The sequence below is a fragment of the Urocitellus parryii genome, unplaced genomic scaffold (assembly GCF_045843805.1).
Source record: "Urocitellus parryii isolate mUroPar1 unplaced genomic scaffold, mUroPar1.hap1 Scaffold_114, whole genome shotgun sequence".
NCBI classification, from domain to species: Eukaryota; Metazoa; Chordata; class Mammalia; order Rodentia; family Sciuridae; genus Urocitellus; species Urocitellus parryii.
The window spans coordinates 286,201-304,008 of NW_027551871.1; the positions used below are offsets into that span (position 1 = coordinate 286,201).

A 17,808-nucleotide genomic window follows, 5' to 3' on the forward strand; every position below is an offset into this window, starting at 1 on the left:
AGGAAGCCCCCTCCACCTGACCAACAGAGATAAACTCTGCCAAAAGGCACTAAATCCAAGGGGACTTTCTTGCCACAGGAAAACAAGGGGAGGTGGGGACAGCTAAAGATAAATTTTTTTTAAATAACCCAATAGGGGACAGTAAAACCCAGGTGACATTTGGGAAGACTGTGCACCCCAGAGTGCTCAGCCAACAGGGAACTGGGGGAGGGAACTTGCACTCTAGGAAGAAAACACTGGTTGTGGCCAATCTGTGTGTCCCTGACCAATAGGCAACTGATCTTGCAAGACTGCCACTAATGCCTTGCTTTCCCTGTGCCTCTGTCCCAGTCCATTCTTTAGATCTGGACACAGGTGCGTGTGTTTCTCACAAGCAGGGGGCTCAGCTGGGATCTCTGTGTCTGTGTGGGGTGGAACTTTGGGTGGACTGCGCTAAACTAAAACCTTGCTTTTAGTTCAGACACATTTAAGCAAAGAGAACCTAAAGCTGTTTTTCCAACTTGCTTGAATGTCCTGTCCCCTTAGAGGCCATGGAAAGACCTGAGACTGCCCAAAGGGGGGCAGCTGAGGACACAGGGAGCTCTGGGTGTGCAGGAACTTCTCAGGAAGGGGGACTGGGCACATGGAGGGCTTGGGGTGTGTGAGAAACCTCCAGTAAGGGGCATGGAGTACCTGGGGAAACTCAGTTACAGAATCTGCCAAAACGGAGGTAGGCCCACGGACAGGGAAGGAAGATGGAAAGATCCCCATGGGCACAAGTCTTCTTTTCCTGAAGACCCTTTTCCTGAGAAACCTGTGGTTTCCCACATTCTTTAAATATCTGGACTGACTCTAATCTGATCCCAAAGTCCACTCTGAAGGGATACAGATGTTCCATCGGCTCCTTTACTAGACTCCTTATGGAGGGGACTTTTTTTTTTAAGCTTTTGTCTTTTCCTCAGCTCAACGTTATTCTGGTGAACTCATCTTTGGTCCCACACACCTAAAGTGAGATAGTTTGTTCTGATTAGTCCTGTTTTTGTCCAACTGGAGTTTCTAGTCCTTTGTTCTTTAGGCTGTTTTTATTCAGAGGCCTGTTATTCAAGGGTTAACTCTGAATACACTAGGAAAGAAACTTACTCCTTTGTAGAGGCCTAGGCAGCAACAGTCAAGAGTGTGATGGTGGGAGTGAGTCTGTCCCCACGGAGGAGGAGAGGCCCCTGAGCCTGTGAGTCCAGCGACCACCGAAACTGATGGACTCTATTCCTAACGTTCCCAACTGCACGGTGCTTTTCATGTCCGGGTCGTACTGTTAAAAAAAGCCGATATTTTGGCCCTTGCCCTCCAAGGTCTATTTTAGTTTCTAAAGCATCATTTTACATGGGTAAGAATAATGTCTTTGAAATGAATAACCTACATGTTTTCCTAGGTGGTCAGCCAAATACTAGTTTCTATAAAATATTTGAAGTGAAATGTCCATTGGCTTTGAAGGATTTTTCTTTGTCAAGAATATGTGAGTTAAAGTGTTAACTATAGAGATTTATTTGATACCTTAGTTTTCATGGGTAACCTAAGTTAAAAATGGGTACATTAGATTTAAACACTTATGAATGTGTTTGTTAGAGGAGACATCTAATTAATTTGCAAAGTTAAAATACTGAAACATCAACTGCTAAATTTAAATTTAAGTACCCGTGGCTTCTTAAATTTTATAAGGTAATATATGCTTGGGTCTATTAAGCGTTTTTTTTTTAATATTTATTTTTTAGTTGTAGTTGGACACAATACCTTTATTTTATTTACTTATTTTTATGTGGTGCTGATCGAACCCAGGGCCTCACACATGCTAGGTGAGCACTCTACCGCTGAGCCACAACCCCAGCCCCTTAAGTGTTTCTTTTTTTAAAAAAATTAATTATTTATTTATTCTAATTTGTTATACATGATGGTAGAATGCAATTCATTTCATATTACACATATAGAGCACAATTTTTCAAGTGGCTGATTGTCCACTGCTGCAGCCTGGCTGGGCACCGAATCACGAGCCACTCAAGCAGGAACAAAACTTTATTTTGAAAATGCTGCCAATCCCCGTAGGCGCCAGACAAGCCAGCCGATCCACCCACGTGGTGGCATCTACCGTAACCGGCCCCCCCCACCTCCCCCGGAATTCCCTCCTACCGTCCTTCCCCAACCAATGGGAACTCTCCAGGAGTCCCATAACATGAGTCGCGTAGCAGGCCAAGGTGAACAGCAGGAGTCCAATTTCCATATGAATGTAAATCTTAACATAATAATATCATCTCAATGGCTAGCTGGCGTCACCTTACAACCGAAAGTGCCATGCATCATATTATTTGCTTGTGGCTCCTAGCACTCCACCCCTTTATTCCTCTAAACAGTTTCTCTTCCTGGTACTCATGCTGTTGCTGTTAACCATTTATTGCCTAACATAACAGTACCTTGCTCTCAGGGACCTAATTTTATTTTGATGACTGGGGCAACCCTTACTTAAATACTACTAACAATTAAAGAGCAATACAGACTGGAGTGCAATTAAGTGCCCAAATATGTGGCTCAAGGGTAAGAATCACCAGCCTTTCAACATAATGAAGCCTGTGGGGTGAAGAAAATGACTGTTCATCCTGGCAGAACCCCTTGTCCCTCTCTCCCACATATACGCACCTTTATCTCAGAGACTCCTAGTTCTTTCACCCCAAACTTCTTTGACTCATGCCTTCCTCCCTGCATCTGAGCCCAGCAGGGAATATGGGGGAGGGGGGCGTGACTCCCGCTTGGCTGGAGTGCTGGTTTATGTCTCTGCCAGTCTCTGGGAGGTGCTGGATGAGCTTCCCTAGTTTAGCTGCAGCTGACCCAAAGCACTTCTGCTTTTCAATAAATCCTGAGGCTGTGGAGGGCGGGAGTAGCCTCCAGTGCTAGGAAGTATCCCTAGCAGAGGTTCAGAGGTCCTCCTGGGCTGTTTAGGGGCCCTTGGCGATGGCCACATTCAGATACTGGCTGGAAGCCAGGGGAGGGAGCTTGGGGTAAGGGGAGGGCACTGAGAGAGGGGTCAGACTCCTTAGGAAAGAGTTAATGCGAAGAGAGGGAGGGGATAAGACGAAGAGACCGAAGGGAAGGCTCAGGTAGGGAAAGAACGGCGGAGGGAAGCCTGGTAGGGGAAAGGGAGCTTGCAGGAGCAGGGGGTCAGAGGTAGGGAGCTTCCCCCTTCTGCACCCTCATCGCAGGGCCGCCAACTTCCAGCCACGGCGGCGACTTTCAGTTTCATTTCCACGGACCCTCCTGCCTGGGCAGCAGCCGCCACTGCGATGCCCAGTATGTTCAGCTGCCGGCAGCTCCGGGAGACGGTCCAGTGCTTCCTAGTCGTTCGAGGACTGGACATGGAGACAGATCGCGAGCAGCTGCGAACCGTTTATAACCCCGACTTCAAGATCAGGTAAGGGCCTACGCACCCCCAGCCCGAAAGGTGGGCCCTGCCTACCTCTGCTGCCTCCTGCCACTCCCCTCGCACTTCTCACTTTAGTGCAACCAAACTTTATGTGATACTAACCATCACTCACTATTACTGAGGTCTTCTATGTGCCAGGTGCTGGGCTAAGTGGCTTGCTGCAATGCTACTATCTTGGGTGAGGATCACAGCAACCTTTAAAAGAGGCAAGCCTTGCCATTCCCATTTCTTTTTTTTTTTTAAGAGAGAGTGAGAGATGTGTGTGTGTGGGAGAGAGAGAGAGAGAGAGAGAGAGAGAGAGAGAGAGAGAATTTTTTAATATTTATTTTTTAGTTTTCGGGGGACACAACATCTTTGTTTGTATGTGGTGCTGAGGACCGAACCCGGGCTGCACGCATGCCAGGCAAGCGCGCTACCGCTTGAGCCACATCCCCAGCTCTGCCATTCCCATTTCATAACGGAGGGAAGCGAGGCTCCCAGAGGTGCAGTAACGGCCCAGGTAGCAAGGTCACACCCCCTCACCTTGACTCACTGTGCCCTCCCTCTTTTGCCTGGGTAGTGCCCATTCATCTTTGGGAGACCTGTCCCCTCCCCTAGGCTGCCCTGGGAGCCTCAGAGGCTGCACTGTGGTCACACACTGGAATCTCTGGGTTCAGTCTGAGTGCTTCTCAAGGCAAATCTGTCACCAAGACTCGGGTCAGGTTCTTCAAACTGGACCACTGGACTGACTCGCGGCTCCCAGAAAAGAGGAGAATGAAGCTGAGCTCAGATATCAGCAAGCACCACAAGTCACTGCTAGCCAAGAACTTTTATGACAGGTGTGTGTTCGTGTGTGTGTGTGTGTGTGTGTGTGTGTTTGTTGGTGCACACACACTTGCTTGTGAGGGGTGCTCAGGGCATGGGGGAAGGGGCTGTCTAACCAAGAAAAGAGTAGTTTGCTCAGGTTGTGGGGAGGCCTCTTCCTTAAGGAATGGGGGAAGCAGGTGGGGGGCTTGGCTGCGGGTGGGAGCATGGCTGGCACTCTCCCCAGGGCATCCCCCAGCCCAGGCCCCTCCTGCCCTGGCCCCCACCCTTGACTCCCACTCTCCCCAGGGCTGAGTATCTTCACGGGAAGCATGGGGTGGACGTGGAAGTCCAGGGGCCCCATAAAGCACGAGATGAGCAGCTCCTTATCTGCCTGGATTTGAACCACAAGGAGGTGCTGACCCTGAGGCTCCGGAACAGAGGAAACAAATCTGCTACCCTCAGTCACCTCTTCCCTTTCTGCTGGACACCCCAGTTTGCCTTCTACTATGGTGACCAGAAGCTGCCCTGCCTCCTGGGCCCCGGTGAGTAGCTGGCTGGGGATGTGGCTGAGTGGTAAAGTGCCCCTGGGTTCAATTTCTGGTACCCCAAAACAAAAAATATATATATATATAATATAAATTAATCTTGAAGCCTGCATGCCCCAAAAAATTAACATTGGCTGTCTCAGGATGGTAAAAATGTTATTATAATTTTTTGCCAGATTCTTTTTTAATAATGAAAATGTATTATAAATAATATTTTTAAAAATATTCCAAGTATTGGGCTTTCCAAAATTGGTCCAGCCATGGACCGAGCAGCCACATGAGCTAGTGAGCTCCATGTCCTTGGGCAGAGGCTGCCGACCACCCTTTGGCAATGGCATCACAGGGGTCCTTGTGCATCCTCCACAGAGGGGCATTCCCAGAGTCTTGAAGGTGACAAGTTCAATGTTAATGACAGCTTTTCCCCCCACTTCTGCAGTGCTAAAGGCTATGACTTGAAGCTAAGTATGGAACTGGGGACCTACTATCCACCCCCATGCCTCAGGTAGCTGCTCCCCATCCTTCTTCAGGGAACAAGTATCTTCACTGCCTCAAAGGAGATTGCTGAGATCAAGTAAGTGCCTCCCCTCAGTACCCCACTCCCGTCCTCTCTCCCTGCTGGCCCCTGCCTGTTGCTTTGGATGTCTGTCCAGCCTCCCAGGCTCTATTCGTTCACCCTTGCTGAGCATGCCCACTTGCCAGGTGCTGTTCCAAATGGGCCTTGCCCATTATGGTGGGGAACAGTGAGCACTGATCATTTCTTTTATTTTATCTTGTACATTCCATATTGTGGTGAGTGCTTTGAAGAACTCAAGTAATGCTAAAGTAAAACCAAAGCAGGACAAGGGGATGAATTGGTGATGTTTTACAGAGAGCAGTCAGTCCTGACCTCTTTGAGGAGGTGACATTTGAACAGAGAATGACATTTGAATGAGGTTAGGGTGTGAGTCATGGAAGGAAGATCTGGGGGAGAATGTTTCCGCCATAAGATCTACCATGGATACCCAAGTCAGGTCTGAGGTTGGGTCAAGGACATTGGAGGAAGCAAGACTTGGGGCTCCCTTCTTCAAGGCCTCTGACCCAATCCATTTCTCTGTCCTTCTGGTCTTCTCTAATTCCTGGTGTGTTCCTAGTTGCAAATGGGAGAGGGTAGATGCTTCTGGTCATGGGGGTGCTTGACCTGTCCCTTTCCTGCCCTTCCCACTTCATCCCCCAACCATCACTGCCAGGGCCCAGCTGGAGACAGCCCTGACGTGGAGGAACTATGAGGTGAAACTCTGACTGCTGCTGCACCTGGAGGAGCTGCAGATGGAACACGACATCCGGCACTATGACCTGGAATCGGTGCCCATGACCTGGGACTCCGTGGACCAGAACCCCACGCTGCTCACTCTGGAGGTTGGGGCTCAGATCAGGTTCAGGGAGGGCAGGCTCAAGTCAGCCAACCTCTATAGGCCATTCCTAAATACAGGGCAAACTAGAAGAAGGATGAAATGGTTCCTGTCCCAGAGGGGTCAGCAAGGGGTAGGGTGGGCATCCTTTGCCCAAAATGGTGTCAGAGCAGGACATTGGGGTTTTAATCTAGACTTTGCTACTACTGGCTGTGTGATCTTGGGCAAGATCCTTGCTTTCTCGGAGCCATAGGTTCCTTATCTGAAAAGCATAGAGCTGGACTGGAAAATTCTTAAGCCCTTTTCTAGCACACAGATTTTGAATGTGTGTACCTTAGACCAGAATTACCCACGAGAATGAATTTCTCCACACAAATGCAGGTGGGAAAGAGAGAACAAGGATGATCAGGGCAAGATGACTACAGGAGATGAGTTTTAACAATATTTTAAAGGCAGAGTAGAACTGAGCTGGTGAGAGGGCAGCTGAGTAGAGTGGGAAGCGGCTGCCAGGCCTTAAACTAGCACCCTGGAGTTCTGCACCTGTGAGGAGCTGGGGAAGGTTGTCTCCTTCCTCTCCCCACAACTCCTGTCTGGTGGGAGAGGAAGGGGGACAGGGAAAATGCAGCTCTCTGAGTCTTGGGTTAGAAGGCCAGAGCCTCAGTTTTCGTCCCTCAGAGGTCTAGAGAGCCTGGGGGTTGGGTCCTTCAGTGACCATGCTTGGGACAGAAGCTTGCTTACGTTCACACCCTGTAGGTTCCTGGTGTGACTGAGAGCCACCCCTCAGTGCTGTGGGGGGACCACCTGTTTTCCCTTCTGTCCTCTGAGACACAGCAGGAGGACCCCATCACCTATAAGGGCTTCATGCACAAGGTGGAACTGGACCATGTCAAACTGAGCTTTTCCATGAGGTGGGTGTTGTGGGAACCCTTCTTCAGTCTTCTCCCTCAGGCCAGGGGAGACGAGAGGCTTTCTCCTAAGATGAGTGGATCCCAAGCACAGGGCAGGGGCTTTTCTTCCAGGGAACTCTGAGCTACTCCAGCAGCTACCTCTCCTAGGGAGCTTTTATGGAAGTCTTGGAAAGAGGGAGTGGAGCAGAAGGAGGTGGAGGGAGGTCCTGGCTTTTTACTGTCTGGCCCATCTAACTGGAGCTCCTCTACCTTTCTCCCTATCCAAACCCTCCTGAGCCGATTTGTGGATGGGCTGACCTTCAAGGTGAACTTCACCTTCAACCGCCAGCCCTTGCGGGTCCAGCATCGGGCCCTGGAACTGACAGGGCGCAGGCTGCTGTGGTCCATGCTTTTTCGTGTGGCCTCCCGTGGGGTCCCGCTGCTGCCCTCAGATGTGAAGCTCAAGTGAGATGGAGGGCAGGGGACTCCAGTGCTGGTTGGAGTGTGGGGCTTGAGGATGGAGTCCTAGAGGCCTCTGGGATTCTGGATAAGTTGAAGTTCGGATTCCTAGCCTCCCTGCCAGGCTGTATGACCGGAGTCTGTAGTCAAACCCAGAGCAGCTGCAGGCCTTAAAGCACATCGTTATGGACACCACACGTTCAGCCTCCTACATCATCTTTGGGCCTCCAGGCACTGGCAAGACTGTCACATTAGTGGAGGCCATTAAGCAGGTGAGGCTTGAGGATAAACCTAGGACCTATATCCTTGACTCCCCCAGATGGAGCTTTTTTCCCCAAATTCTGATTTCCTTCATCTCCCTGAAAGTTCTTGTTTCTCAGCAGCCATCAAAAGGAGGTGGGGAGGGCTGGGGCTGTAGCTCAGTGGCAGAGCACTTGCCTAGCATGGGTGAGCCACTGGGTTCAATCCTTAGCATCACATAAAAATAAACGGATAAAATAAAGGCATTCTGTCCATCTACAACTACATTTTTTTTAAAGTGGGGAGCTAGAGTCAGTGTGGCTGTTGAGCACTGTTGGGTAGGTTGGGCACTGTGTGGCTCTTGCAGTGACTTTTTGCATTTCGGTATTCATAGACTTGTGTGTTTTATTGCAGTTGTTGTCCCACGTCAAAGTGCTAATTGGACTAGCAGGGCTCCAGGATAGAACTTGTATTTTATATCACTGCCTCCCTTGGCTGTGGGAGGCAGATGCTGCACTGCCCCAGTGTGAGTCACCAGAGTTTGGGAAACTGCTTCTCATACTCTACCTGTCCGCATCTCAGGTGGTGAAGCACTTGCCCAAAGCTCACATCCTAGCCTGAGCTCCGTCCAACTCGGGTGCTGACCTTCTCTGTCAGTGGCTCTGGGTCCACCTTCCCAGCTCCATCTGCTGCCTCCTGGCCCCCAGTAGGGAGATCCGCATGGTACCTGAGGACATTAAGGTAAGGGAAGTGCAGAGGGTCAAGCGATGGCAGATGTCTGGGAGACTCTAAGGGTAAACCAGAAAACTAGGGAGACTTGGTTACTCACCTTTGGGTGGGTAAGAACCCTCCCTGGGCCTCAGTTTTCTTGTCTATAAAGTGGCCCAGTGCCAAAGTGAGGGGGGACATGGGTAGAGCCAAGCTGATGCCTCATGTTGCTTCACAATCCACAGCCCTAGTGTAACAGGGATGCGAAAAAGGGGGAGTATGAGTTTCCTGCCAAGAAGGAACTGCAGAAATACTGAGTCTTAATTACCACTCATCATGGCCAGCAGGTGGGGAGTGTGTGTGTAAATAAAAGTGTAGTGGGCTGGGAAGATGGGGAAGGGTTCTCAGTGGGTGAGTGAGGGACCAGATTGGGTGAGCATTCAGGTTTGGTAGTTGGGTGCCTGGGGATGACCCTGCCTGGCCTGACACCTCCCAGGTTGGTATCAGCCCAGTTTCCCATCCATCTCTTCACACACATCTTCATTGATGATGCTGGCCACTGCATGGAACCTGAGAGTCTGGTGGCCATAGCAGGTGAGTGGCTCAGGGTGGGGTGCAGGTGTGCCACCCTGCATGGGGAGATCCCATCACGTACCTTTCTCCTCATTCCACCCTTGCCTTCTAGGACTGATGGAAGTTAAGGAAACAGGCAATCCAGGAGGGCAACTGGTACTGGCTGGAGACCCTCGACAGCTGGGACCTGTGCTGCAGTCCCCACTGACACAGAAGTATGGGCTGGGGTACTCGCTGCTGGAACGGCTGCTCACCTACAATGCCCTGTACAAGAAGGGCCCTGATGGCTATGACCAAGTTCATCACCTCAGTTCATAACCAAGCTGCTATGAAACTACAGGTATGCCCACACCCTCATCTCCCTCCACTGCTAGCCCATGCCTTCACACCCACTGCGCAGGAGGCTCTGGTCTGCATTCCTGGTGCTCTGCGCCTCTGTGATGCAGAAATGACTATAGACTGGAAGGTCGGAGGCCTCCTTTAGCTAGTGGTTTCATTCTGGACTAGTGAGATTATCTAGATATGGGGTGGTCAGACACCAGGATGTGTCTGATGTCTGTCTCAGATGGCATTTCCAGGCAATCCAAGGAGAAATGAGAAAATGAATAGTTTTTCATAAAAATATTATCAAATTAGAGGGCTAGGCAGGGTTGTTTGTTTTGCAGTGGTGGGGATTGAACCCAGGCTCTCACACATGCTAGGCAAAAATTCTACCACTGAGTTACATAGCCAGCCCTGTTTTGTTTTGTTTTTTTTTAAGAGTCTCTTTGTTGCCCAGGCTGGCCTCAGCCAGTCCTCCTGCCTCAGCCTCCTGAATAGCTAGCTGGACCTACAAGCACACAGAACCACACTCTGTTTATATACTTCTTTTACTGAATAAGTTTAGACATTAAAAATGCTTGGATGAGTACCAATAGGACAGTTGCAGAAAGGAAATGTTATTGTGTTTTTACTACTTTTATTTTTGGATTTAACATATTATCTCAAATAAGGGTAATGGGAAGTGATACATTGTTTTTATACTGACCTTCCTTGGCAAAATTGAAAGCTGAGTCCCTAATTTCTTAGTTTTTTTTCTTTCTTTTTTTTTGAGGGATGGGGTGTGCCAGGGATTGAACTGGGCACATGACCACTAAGCCACATCTCCAGGCCTATTTTGTATTTTTTAGAGACAGGGTCTTACTGGCTTTGAACTGGTCATCCTCCTGCCTCTGCCTCCAAAGCCACTGGGATTACAGGCATGCACCACCATACCTGGCAAATCTTAGTTTTTAAAAGTAATTTGAAAAAATAATAATAATTTCACTGGTCACTGGATCCCTATGGACCCACAAGTTCTGCTTTATGTGGTGTGAAATGCCTGGCAGGAGAACTTGCAGGTGAATGTGTCCTGCTATGAAGGAAGCAGGAATCAAGACACTCATGTGTGGGCCTAAAGCCTGTCCCCTCAGGGCAGGACAAAAGTAATCCAGGCCTTGGTCTAGCTCTCCCTCCCTCCTGCCTCTCAGGTCCCATTCCACCATCCTGGACATTCCCAACCAACTCTACTACAATGGAGAGCTACAGGCCTGTGCAGATGTGGTGGATAGAGAGTGCTTCTGCTGCTAAGAGGGTCTGCCTCAACAGGTGAGGCTGGACAGAGCAGGACTCAGGCCCCCACCCCCATATCTTGATTGTTTACTGAAGGTAGGAAAAGGCTCGACTGGACACCAGGGGTCCCTCCAGTTGTCACCTTGGCCTAAGCTTCCTTATTGCTTGCAAGGGTTTTGGAGTGGGAGGGAAGGGAAGCAGGGAAGTCCAGCTGAGGGTTTCTTCTAACCCTGTGTCCAGGGATTTCCCATCATCTTTCATGGTGTGATGGGCAAAGATGAGCATGAGTGCAATAGCCCATCCTTCTTCAACCCTGAAGAGGCTGCCATGGTGACCTCCTACCTGAAGCTGCTCCTGGCCCCTTCCTCTAAGAAGGGGAAATCCCGCCTGAGCCAACGAAGCATTGGAGTCATCTCACCATACTGGAAGCAGGTAAGGCCCTCAGTTCCCAGCAAGGATGGGTCCTCCCCCACGTGATACCTCTCGAACAGCCCTGGCCTCTGCTGGCCCTATATCTCAGAAGAGTGCAGAGTTCAGCCGCCTCCTCCCTCTTTGCTCCCCAGCTCTCTGGCCTCCTTTCTGCCTGGTTCCTCTTGAATTGAGGTGACTGCATCAGAGAAAGATGCCTTTCCCTTCATTCCAGGTGGAAAAAATCCATTATTGCATCACCAAACTTGACAGGGAGCTTTGGAGACTGAATGACATAAAGGACTTGAAGGTGACACACTACTTCACATTCACTCTCACATTCTTTGTACCCTTCTTTTTCCAAAATCAGAGACCTCAACTCCTGTGCCACTGCTTCAGTCTGGCCCATGTCTCTGTCCCACCTCCACTGCCTTGGAGAGAACTGGGTTTTTCCCCATCCTCTTGCTCCTCAAAGCTCCAGCTTATAGTTCTGGCATGGGATCAGGAAGCCTGCATGTTTAACAACTTCCCATGTCACTGTGATTGGGCAGTTTTGAGGTCTTTGCCCTAAGAATGAAGTCCAAATGCCACAGCCTACCCCCGCCTGTCATGTGATATTGTCACCTCATCTCCACCCTTAGTAGCTTAACACTTGCTCTGAGATGGTGATTCGAAACTCTTAGTACAGAGAAAAATCACCTGGAGTGCTTTTAATACTGCCAGGGCCAATTAACACTGATATCTCCGGGCAGAGCCAGGGCACTAGTATTTTTTGCAGCTCCTCAGGTGCAAGCCTGAAATCTACTCTTTTGAGATTTGGAGACATCTGCCTTGGAAAATTCTGATCAGGAGGTCTGGGTTAGGGCCCAAGGTTCTATAGTCTTAACAAGTACTTGCTGATTATCTCCAGGAAAGTTTCAGAAACACTGTTTGTAGTTATTGTATTCTTTGCAACACTGTTTGCTTTGTTCTGATGGCTTTACAGGCTCGATCCCAGAGTTAGCTTCACTCTTGAGGCTTGTGCTTCCAGAGAATGCCTCCTGTCCCCTGTAGCAGCACTCACCCACTGATCGACAATTGCCCAGTGTACCCTCCTTGCAGCTCAAGTGCCATGGGGCAGACGTTCCTTAAGTTCCCCTTGAACCCACCTATTATCAAGCCCTGCCTCTATCTCTTCTAGGTGGGCTCTGTGGAAGAATTCCAAGGCCAAGAACGCAGCGTGGTCTTTATCTCTACTGTGTGAAGCAGAGATTTGTGCAGTTGGATCTGCACTTTAACCTGGGTTTCCTTAAGAACCTCAAGGTTGGAGGGCTGGTGGGTGTGGCAGTAATTCTTCCTTCCTCTGGCCCTTCCTTCCCATGACCCCACCACTTCTTCCTTCCAGAGGTTAAACGTGGCTGTGACCTGGGCCAAAGCTTTGCTCATCATAGTGGGCAACCCCATTCTCTTGGGCCATGACCCTGACTGGAAAGCGTGAGCATTCCTGCCCTGTAATCCTTCATGGTGGCCACAAGCCCCAGCTTAGGCAGCTGTATCTTCATTACTACCTGCTTATGGCTCAATCCTCAGGATCAGTTAATCTTCATAAAACCTCCATCGTATTTGTAAGTGAGCTGACATTTAGAGCTTGAGCAACCAAAGCTCAGATGTGGCAGGACCCAGGCCTGGCCTCCAGCCTATGCTGGTACTCCTCATCCAGGCCTGCACAGCTCTGTGTGCCAACACCTCTGTACCCCACAGATTCCTGGAGTTCTGTAAAGAAAACAGAGGGTATACAGGGTGTCCTTTTCCTGCCAAACTGGACCTACAGAACGGACAGAACTTACTTCAAGATCTGAGCAAGCTCAGCCCCTCTACCTTAGGTATGGCTGGGCCAGGGTGGGCCAGGCAGGGGACAGTGGTGGAAGAGAAGGTAAAGAAGACAAAGCATACCTCCTTTCTTTCTAGGTCCCCATGGTCATGACTACCTCCCCCAGGAGTGGGAGAGTGAAGGGGGCTGTCCCTGCAAGTGGAGCCCGAGTGGAGGAATGAGCTCTGAAGACACAGCTGCCTGCCTTCTCACACCAAGACAAGCCTTAGCCCGCTGCACCCAACCCTGAACCAGAACCCAGCTGAGCTGCCCCTCTAAGGGACAGAAAGGCTGGGGGATGGTGTTTACAACCAAGCAATTCCACCCTTCCACTCCTGGGGAGAATGACACATCAAGCTGCTTGTTAGCATTGTTATGGGGGAAGGGGAAGGAAGAAAAACTCTGAAAACAAAAAATCTTGTTCTATGCAAAAGTTTCTTGATGGTGTCTCCTCATCTTGGCCCCAGCTTCCTGTGTCCCCAAGCTGACCTGCAAGAGGGTGAGACTGTCACACCCTGTCCAGGGCCACATCTCTTCACAGCCTCCATGTCCAGGGGAGGAAACTCAGTGGGCAGGGAAGCCACCCACCGGTTTCTAAGTTTAGTCCAGGCTAGAGACCATGCCCCTCACCCGCCTCCCAGGCTAAGCCAGGCATGACCTCATCTCTGCTCTAAGACTCCACACTTCCACTTCCTGCCTTTGCCAACAGGGGGCCAGTCTGGCAAGCAACTTGGAAATGAAGAGAGAGATGGGACTCTGGGCTTGTAGCCAAGATAGGAACCAGACAAAGGAAACAGGAAGCTGCCACACACGTGTTGGAACCTGTGGCCTTTATTTATGCCCCCCACCAAGTGCAGTCAGAGACAAGGCCCCTGCCCAAAGGAGAAACCCCAATCCACCTACCCTAGAAATGCTCCTCTGAGCCAGAAGTATATAAAGTGCTAGTGTGTGACCATCCTCTGGGGAGGGCCAAAGGGAGCAAGAGCCCTACCCCTGGACCAAGGCAGCAGGGAGAGGGACTGCTCAAGAAGGGCAGGCCACAGGCCCAGCTCCCAGAAGACAGGGAGGGAGGGCAGGCCTGCCACCACTCTGGGGGCTAGGAAAACGATGCAGTCCTGGGCATGAGGGAACTGTAAAAAGGAGCCTTCAGCATGGAGTCCTAAGGGTGGAGCTCAAGGGCAGGTGGGTGATCCCTAAGCCCCTGTGAAGAAAGGTGGCATCAGGAGCCGTGGGGATCTCAGAGAATGGGACAGCCCCTCCGGTGCTTATTCTTGTGGACCTGGAGGCCAGCTCGAGTGGCCATCTCGAAAACCTCTGGCACTCCCTCATAGGTTTTGGTGGAGCACTCAAGGCACTGATATGATTTGCCATATCCCAGCCTTCCTCAGATTGGACGGGTTCCTGAGAAGACAGAAGATAAGGCAGAGGAAGCTGGTGGCTAGGTGCACCTCTCACCACATCACCCATAAGTATAGTAACTATAACAAATACCTCCTCCAGCCTTGAGCCCACAAAGCATCCAGGCCCGGGCTGCCCCAGGCAGAGATCTAAACCTCATATTTACATTCAAAGTTGTCCCCAGACTAGCCCCTCCTCTCCCACCAAATCGCAGACCCTATGGTCCACATATGTTTTGCCTAAATGTGTGTAGGCTACCTCCTAAATGACCTACCTTCTCCATCATCCCTCCAACCCATCCTGTGCCTGCTGTTTCCATTTTAAAACCTTGCCTTATATAATTATCCTCTCAAGATAGTCTCTATTCCATACCCTGGCAGCTTCCTATAATAAACTCTTCCTCTGGTCAGTGGACCGCTTAGTGAGACCCTGAATAAGCCAGCTCCCTTGCCCTCTAAGCCTTTTTTCAGCCATTGATGATGCCCTTCCTTCCCAGGTACACTGATGGTGCAGTCTGCATACCCTAAGTGAAACATAAGCTGTCTCCCCATGGACAAGGACTTCCTTATTCATCTTAGTAGCCCCAATTCCAAAGACAGAATAATAAACTGGAATAAATGAAAATGCCAAGTGACCTTGGACAAGTCACTTCATTCTACGATCATCTGATTTGATACTGAGGTTCCTTCTGGTTCTTAGCAGGGCACACACATGGGAGAGGAGGAGGTAGATACCACTATGACTGCTTAACACAGGACAGTTGGCTGAAGAGAGAGCTCCTTTCTGCCCCAGCCTGCAACCCCTCAGAGGGCACCTTCCTCCCCACGGTTCCCCATCAGGCAGCCCCTCCCACCTGCTTCATCTTGGCCAGCTCTCTCCTGGTATGCTCATCTTGCCCGAGTCCTTCTTATTCCCCACTAGGATGATGGGCATGTTGGGGCAGAAGTGCTTCACCTCCAGGGTCCACTTCTCAGGAATGTTTTCTGCACAGACATGTCCCAACAGGTACCTTGGCTTAAGCATGTGAGCACTGGTCTTCCTTCCCATAGCAGTCTGAGGCTGATGGTCTCCTTCATACCTCAAAACCCCGTCCCTTGTAGCATATCCTCCCCCAAGCCCTTCCAAACACCGGAGATGCCACAACAAAGGAGCCAGCAGAGAATGTGTGGCCCTTGTGACTCCATCCCCACAGCCTCTGAAGATGGCTAACTCCAAAGCGTCTCCACCCCCTCTCTCCAAAGTCCTCACCCAGGCTGTCAGGGCTGTCAATGGAGAAGCACATGAGGATGACATCTGTGTCCATATAGGAGAGGCGCTGCAGACATTCATAGTCTTCTTGCCCTGCTGTGTCGCACAAAGCCAGTTCCACCTGACAAACGGGCAATGCATAGCTGACCCCAAGGGCCCCAACCTACTACCCAGAGATCCTCTCAAACCACTGGTCCTGCTGTGTGCAAGGCACCATATTAATCACAGTCATAACAAACTCAATTGAGTTTTTCTTTAAAGTTCTAAGATGTAAACTGGGTGTACTGGTGCATACCTATAAACCAGCTATGTGTGAGGCTGAGGCAGAAGAATTGCCAAGTTCAAGGCCATCCTGGGGAACTTAACAAGATGCTGTCTCAATTTGTTTAAAAAAGTAAAAAGGGCTGGGGATGTAGTTTAGTGGCAAAGTGCTGCTGGGTTCAACCCCTAGTAACCCCTCTCCCACAAAAATTACTAAAATGTGTTTGATTTTTGTGATCTCAAATGAATTGCTATCATGAATACCACTTTAATTCTCACACTCCTTTAGGGTAAGTCATGCCATCATCACCATTTTGTGGTGGTGGGGAGTTTAAACCCAGAAGCAAAGGGACTTGGCCCTGATTACAAAGCGAGTATGTGGTAGAACCAGAGGATATATCCAGGTTTTCTTTGGGGTACTGGGGATTAACTCAGAGCCTCACACATGCTAGGCAAGTACTCTACCAATAAGCCACACTCCAGCCCTTTTTATTTTAGATAGGGTCTGGATAAGTTGCCCAAACTGACCTCAAACTTGTGATCAATCTTCCTGCTTCAGTCTCCTGAGTAGCTGGCATGATGGGCATGTACCACCACACGTGAATATATCCAGGTTTTCTAAAAGTGCAGTTTCATTTCTCAAATTTTACTTGTTCCCACAGGAAAATAAAACAAAGATGTGAGAGAGTGGTAAGGAAGGACATACTACATGACCAGGAACAGGGTTCCAAGGCAGGATAGGAAAGGGCTCTTGGCCTTACCTGCTTGCTGTCCACCTCAATGTCTGTAATATAGTTCTCAAATACAGTAGGGAAGCAGACCTCTGGAAACTGATCCTTGCTGAAGACAATGAGGAGGCAGGTCTTTCCACAGGCACCATCCCCCACAATCACCAGCTTCTTTCTGATTGCAGCCATGGCTGGGGCTGGCAAACAAGAGGCAGTAGGGATTTGGGGGAAAAAAAAACTAGTAGTACAAAAACTGCTCTGTGACCTCCAAAACCTCTCCACAAACCTGGGCAAAGGAAGAGAAAACAGAAAAGGGGGCTTGCTTTGGCACATTCTTGCCAAGCACCAATCCTGTAAGAAACAGAGTTTAAGATTCCTAATTTCTGGGGCAGGGACAGGTCTTCTCCAATGGGTTAAAATATAGCAGTGGGAGGTGAAAGAACCCACTTGGGAACCAGAAAACGACTTTCAAAGTTATACACTCAACTGAAGGGAAACATTCAGCAAGGTGTTCAGGGATGCCTCCAGAAAAGCCAGCCTTTATCTGCTTTGCATATTGGAGTCATGAGACAGATTTCATTTGTAACAAGATTTGATACATTTAAGGTTTAATAACTGCTAAGGTATAATCTAGAACAGATTGTCCCTTGGCTTGAGTCACGCCTGCCTAGTCAAAAATAAGGAGTCCCTCTACAAAACCAGATACTAGCAGAACCACTTACTGGGAGGCTGATAGGTAAGAGAAGGAATATTTATAAAGCCCCAAGGTACCCACTCTTTGTTGGGTATTTTGACAAAAAATATTTACCTCAGGTTCCAGTGGCTTGTTAGGTGAATGGTGCACTTCCCATTTTGACAACAAGGAAACTCTCAGAGGGTTAGATAATCAGAGTGTCAAGGACAGCACTCAAAGCAGGGCTCTATGCCTCCAGAGTCTCTGCCTTTCTACATGCCACCTCAGAGGTGGAAAGGAGAGCAGGAGGAGGAAACCCCAGACAGAGGACAGAGGCATCAGCCAGCAGCTTCTCTGACCCACCCCACCCTGTCCCCAAACCCCGGGTCACACAAAGGAGGCTCAGTCCAGGCAGTACCCACAGGTCACATTAGGGCAGCCTGCCTTCCTCCCCTCTTCCTGCTGGGCCTGGCGGCAACACTAGGTTACTCAGCCCCCAGTAGGGGACAATGACTACACTGTAGGGAATCACGCATCCACCACAGCATAGGGACAGAATAATCCACTAGGGAATCACCTCCACCCACTCTGGAACAGCCCCTTCTTCCCTCTGTCCAGCTCA

The 17,808-nt window shown here is 49.8% G+C and overlaps 2 pseudogenes; one reads left to right on the forward strand and one right to left on the reverse strand.

Annotated features, from left to right (window-relative positions):
* Positions 1–2,961: 2,961 nt before the first annotated feature.
* LOC144251581 (helicase MOV-10-like) lies at positions 2,962–13,067 on the forward strand (annotated as a pseudogene).
* Positions 13,068–14,115: 1,048 nt separating this feature from the next.
* On the reverse strand, positions 14,116–16,768 carry LOC144251592 (rho-related GTP-binding protein RhoC-like; annotated as a pseudogene).
* Between the last annotated feature and the right edge of the window lie 1,040 nt (positions 16,769–17,808).